This window comes from Sminthopsis crassicaudata, chromosome 3 (genome assembly GCF_048593235.1).
Source record: "Sminthopsis crassicaudata isolate SCR6 chromosome 3, ASM4859323v1, whole genome shotgun sequence".
In the NCBI taxonomy this organism is placed as follows: Eukaryota; Metazoa; Chordata; class Mammalia; order Dasyuromorphia; family Dasyuridae; genus Sminthopsis; species Sminthopsis crassicaudata.
In genome coordinates, this window is record NC_133619.1 from 647,939,752 (window position 1) to 647,945,039 (window position 5,288).

General features: G+C 49.7%; 1 long non-coding RNA gene across 2 annotated transcripts; it reads right to left on the reverse strand.

The window, feature by feature from the left end:
* Nucleotides 1–933: 933 nt before the first annotated feature.
* LOC141564582 (uncharacterized) lies at nucleotides 934–2,171 on the reverse strand. 2 transcript variants are annotated; one of them, XR_012488658.1, is made up of 3 exons: nucleotides 1,733–2,171; nucleotides 1,620–1,656; nucleotides 934–1,531 (listed from the first exon to the last, which is right to left on the reverse strand). It is a non-coding gene; the product is annotated as an uncharacterized LOC141564582 (long non-coding RNA). The 2 variants fall into 2 exon arrangements; XR_012488657.1 differs by having other exon boundaries at nucleotides 934–1,536.
* Nucleotides 2,172–5,288: the final 3,117 nt, after the last annotated feature.

Genomic DNA, 5,288 nt, shown 5'->3' on the forward strand with positions numbered 1-5,288 from the left:
GTTTGTCTCGGAGGTTTTCTTGGCAAGGATTCTGAAGTGGTTTACCACTTCTTTCTCTAGTGGGTTAAGTCCTAAATGACTGTCCCAAAGTGATTACAAGTTACATCAAATTATGATTTGATTCTCCAGTTCAATTACTTGAAGTATGTCTCTGCCGCATAATTTAGTATCTGAATTATATTTTAAACATATTGATTCTTAGAATCTACCTCCCTACTCATACCGTGGGCCCACGAAAGGCAAAGGGCCCTTCCCAGGAGCCTCCCCGACTTTCCCACGAGCGCCAGTCCCTCAGAGCCGGAACAGCCATGTCCCCAGAAAACGCCAGCGGGCTCCAAGAGGCTGGCTCTCCTTCTCGGGACCTTGGGCTCTCACTAGTCACCATGCAGAGGGACAGGTGCCAGCTGCAGAAGCCGCGAGTCCTGTGGCCCCAGGGACAGAAGGTACCGTCCGTCCCACGGGCAAAGGCTGTCCCTGGGCAGGAAGGAAAGAAGGAACTTTCTAGGTGATAGGAGAATGAGTCCATGGTGGGAGTAAAATGGACAGACTCTGGCCCCTGTCCTGCACTCTTGAGACCTTGAGAATATTGCCTCTGTTTGAGAGGATAGTCTACCTCTAAGACCTGTGGAGGAGGAAGGAATTTATGACCAGAGGAGAACTAGAGATCATTATTGATCACAAAATAGAAGATTTGGATTACATCAAACTAAAAAGTTTCTGTACAAACAAAACTTAAAGACCAAAAGGTGAGCATTTGTATTCTCAGGGTAGAACCAAAGAAGAGGATTCTTTTTTTTTTTTTTTTTTTTTAATTTTTATAATTATAACATTTTCTTTGACAATACATATACATAGGTAATTTTTTTTTTAACAACATTATCCCTTGTACCCCCTTCTGTTCCGAGTTTTTCCCCTCCTTCCCTCCCCCCCTCCCCTAGGTGGCAGGCTTTCCCACACAAATATGTTATAGTATATCCTAGGTACAATATATATGTGCAGAACCGCATTTTGTTGTTGTTGTTGTTGCAAAGGAAGGATTGTATTCGGAAGGTAAAAATAATCTGGGAAGAAAAAACAAAACAAACAAACAAACAAACAAACAAAACCCAATGCTCACAGTTTACACTCATTTCCCAGTGTTCCTTTTCTGGATGTAGCTGATTCTGTCCATCATTGATCCATTGGAATTGGATTAGCTAAGAAGAGGATTCTTTATAAAACTGTGAAACAACAACTTTGTAACAAGGAAGTCAAGTGGGACAAAGCCGACCCCCAGATGGAGAACGTCTGTCCTTTTCAGTACCCGGTGTCCACCACCTCTCTACCAGCTTGTGGAGCCCTTCACCTGGCCTCCTCCGCAGTCCTGCTGAGCCCGCTCAGAATTCTTTGCTCTTTCACTGTTACTTTTCTTTATAAAGTTGACATAAGTTGTTCTCTTGCTTCTGCTCACTTTGCCTGCCGGTTCTCTACTCAGTTCTCTGAGCTGCCCCTCACTCACACAGGCTCTGCTCCATGGGGATCACAGCTGGGTCTGAGCTGGGGAACAAGAAGGCACAGAGTGAGGGGGGGGTCTGGGAAGGGGGGGGTGCACTGGGGGAGGGTCTATCTGGGGCTCCTACCTCTTGGGGGTCTTCTTGACCTCTCTGCTCCCATTGCCTGTGGGGAGAGTCGGGGTCAGCCTTCCCTGGGGCTCAGGCCCTCCGCCCGGCTGCCCCCAGCCCCAAGAACTCACTGATTCTGGCCCGATGCCGACGACAGCGGAGGAGGAGGAGGAGGAGGAGGAGGAGGAGGAGGAGGAGGAGGAGGAGGAGGAGGAGGAGGAGGATGAGCAGCGCTGAAGCAAGATGCTTCCATGTTTTTTGGAGAGACCTGGGAAGTCCCGGATGAAGACCAAGAGGGGGAGGGTCAGAATGACCCTGTTCTTCGGGGAGCCTCGGCCCAAGGGAGGGGGACAGAACCCCGTCCTCAGGGAGGCCCCAGGCTTCTTAGGAATCCAGGCCTCCAGACTTTATTAAGCCTCCCCCGCCCCCCCTCACACCCAGAGCCCACAGGACAAAACAGCAGCCCCTGCCCTCGGGGGTGGGGGTTGGGGGAGTTACATTCTCCTGCTACATTCCGGAGTCCGGTCCACAAACACACCCATCCCGGGGGGCGGGGCTCCTAGTGTCTGAGGTGGGGGAGGGCAGGAAAGTTTCCCTGGGGGGCTCCTGGGCTAAGGGTGGGGGGCCTTTGCCTTGTCAGAGGAGGAGGTGGGGAGGGAGAGCGTGCAAGATGAGGGGGGGCTGTGGGCAAAGGCCCAGAGGTGGGAGGAGAATCACTCAGTCAGAGTCAGAGATGGGGGGTCATGGGGGGGTGAGCAGGCCTGACCGGGCCCCTGCCTCCCCCTCCCCCTGTCGGGAATCCCCCAGTCACTCACCGAACAGCCAGTTCTGGCCTTCAGGGTTCTCAGTGTTAGTCTCTGTGGATGAGGAAGGGGCAGGGCCAGGGCCTGGGCGGGGGAGCCCAGAGAGGCCCGGAGGGAGCCCCTGGCGGGAGCCCCAACGCTGCCCGGACTTGCTGCCTGTGGGAGTGGGACAAGAGCCTCCCTTCTCTGGTTCTCCCTTTTCCGTCTGGGAAATGGGCCCGTGGGCTCATGACTTCTGCTGTCTGGCCAGTTGTGAGGTTTGGTGCTCCCGTGGTGCCTGAGAGCCCTCTCCTAGCTGCTGCCTGAGCACTGGGGGCCGGGCTTGTGGCGATGCTCCCTCCCCCCTTCCCGGGTCTACTCCCCAGGTGTGCTTTGCCCTCCTCAGCCCTGGGCCCAGGAGACATATTGTCATGTGGGAGACCCGCACAATGGGCAGTGGGAGATGGGGAGGAGTCCCAGGGTCTGCCTTCTCTGAGCCCCACCCATTGTCAGGCCCTCCTCCCCCTCTCGGAGCCTCCTCCCCCCCAGCCCTCCTGGCCCCTGGGCAGGGCCCTGAGCAGGCAGTGTGATACCCCTGGCCAGGGAGGAAGCTTAGGAGGGCTGGGAGGAAGGGGGAGGGCCGGGGTCTCTCACCTGTGACCCTGAGCTCCAGGGGGTCAGTGGGGAATGACCACCAATGTGGGGAGTCACTCTGAAAGCTGTAGCATCGGTACGTCCCTCCGTGGGCAGAAGTCACAGCAGGGATGGGGAAATTGGCCTGAGACCCTCGTCCATGGGGCTGGCCCGTGGCCTGGGTTGTAGCGAGCTGTCGTCTCCAGAAGCTGCTGGATCGCTCTCTGGGAAGAGATCTGCTGTGTCTTCTACTCAAATCTCTCCGACAGATTCTTCTTCCTGTAACGAACCGTTGTCTCCAGGCAGTTGCTGTTAACTCTTGTCCAAAGAAGTGACTTCCCTTCCTGCAGAGAGCCCCGTCAAGCCTGATGCAATTCAGAGTCTTTCTTCTTGAATCCTGGCTCTGAATCTCCTCCAGCTCTTATCCTTCTCCAGGCCGATCTGCTCTCTGCGCCCAGTGCTGTCTCTTTTTATCCTCCCAGAGAATGGGCGTGGGATAATGCAAGGGCTTCTGGGAAGAACCACCCCAGCCAATGAGCTTGCCCCCTCTATCAAGTCAACCTGAGTTCTCACCTTGTAATTGTCCAGAAAACCTGAATTCTCACCTTGTCACTATCCAGACAACCTCAGTTCTCACTTAGTAATCCTAACATCTCCCCCTTTCTTTTGATTTAGAACATAGGACAGTCATGACCTTGAAACATAAATCCATCAATATGGGAAGTATTACAGATAATTACATAAATTACATAAGCACATAGTAAGATAGTAATGTAACACATGCTAGAAGTATATAACATAATCATAATCAAATAATCATAAATTGAAAATTTATAAATGTCCATAAGTCCATTGTCCATTAGTCTCATCTTGTGTGAGGAAGTCCAATGATTCCTGCTGGTTTTTAAAGTTCTTTAACAGTCTTCTTATTATCCATGCTCTTTCAATGTCAAATGTTTCTTAGATCTTCTCCTTTATTTTGAGGTCTTTCTCTTTTTCTGTCTCTCTCTGATGGACAAGGCGAATATGACTCGTTGGCACCCATCTGATTCCTTCTCCTGCTGAAGAAATACAAGCAAACCCTCTCTCCCAGGCAGTTAACCTATCTAATTTCCTTCTATTTACCACTTTCTAAATCTCTTCTCATCATCTGACAATTACATTGGAGTTGTTTGCACTGGGCACAGCCCTGTTGGTTTATAAGGCCTGTATTCTCCCCAAGTGTAATCCATTTTTGCAATCTGATTGCCTTTTGACTTACTTATCAGGTAATCCCTTTCTGCCATGTGATTGCTTCTCTGCTGATTGATTAAATCAGAGTCCTGGCCTTCTAAAGGCTCTTTAGGTGTAACATCAGCTGCCATCATGCCCCAAGTCTTTTTTGCCTGGGGCCCTGGACCTGGGCCCCTCATCCCATTTCCCTGAATTATTCTACACTCTGATCCCCAATGGAGTCCTCTGTTGCATTTTGGACATGGGGTTTTAGGTCTTCTTTTACCCTGTCTTCTCACTCTATCTCCATATCTACACTGAGCTCTTAGATGCCCAATTTTTCCACATTGAAAACATCGCCGAGTTTCTCTAGAAGTCCCTTGCCAGGAGGGACCCTGCCTTTCCACATTCATCATTGTCCGGGTGTAAAAAGCATTTGTTCCCACTGTAGCACAGCGTCTTATGATCTCCTCTAAAGGAGCATCTTTGTCTAATCCCCATATAATTCTTCTGCAAATCTCATTGGCATTTTCCTTAGCCAGATGTCTGGTCATTATTTCTGTAGCTGCATTTTCTCCAATAGTTCTTTTGACAGCAGTTTGCAAACGTCCCACAAAATCTGCAAAAGGTTCATTGGGACCTTGCTGTATTTTAGTGAAAGCCTCTCCACGATCTTTCTGTCCAGGAAGGACACCCCAAGCTTTTATTGCAGCCTTAGTAATTTGTTCATATATTGTCATGGTATAATTAATCTGTTCCGAATTCTCTCCATATTGACCTTCACCAGCTAAGTGCTCAAAAGTGAATTGTGTGTTAACTCCTATTTCCAAATTGCATCTGACTTGAATTTTACATAATTCATGAAATTCCGCAAGCCATAGTAAATTTTCTCCAGGTTCCAGACATATCCTTGCTATGGATTTCCAATCATTCGGGGTTAGGACTTCATAAGACAAACCATCTAGTAACATTTTGACATAAGCTGATGTAGCCCCATAAAGGGTACAACCTTTTTTCAAATCCTTAATTTTATTCAAATCTAAAGGTGCATATCTTCTCC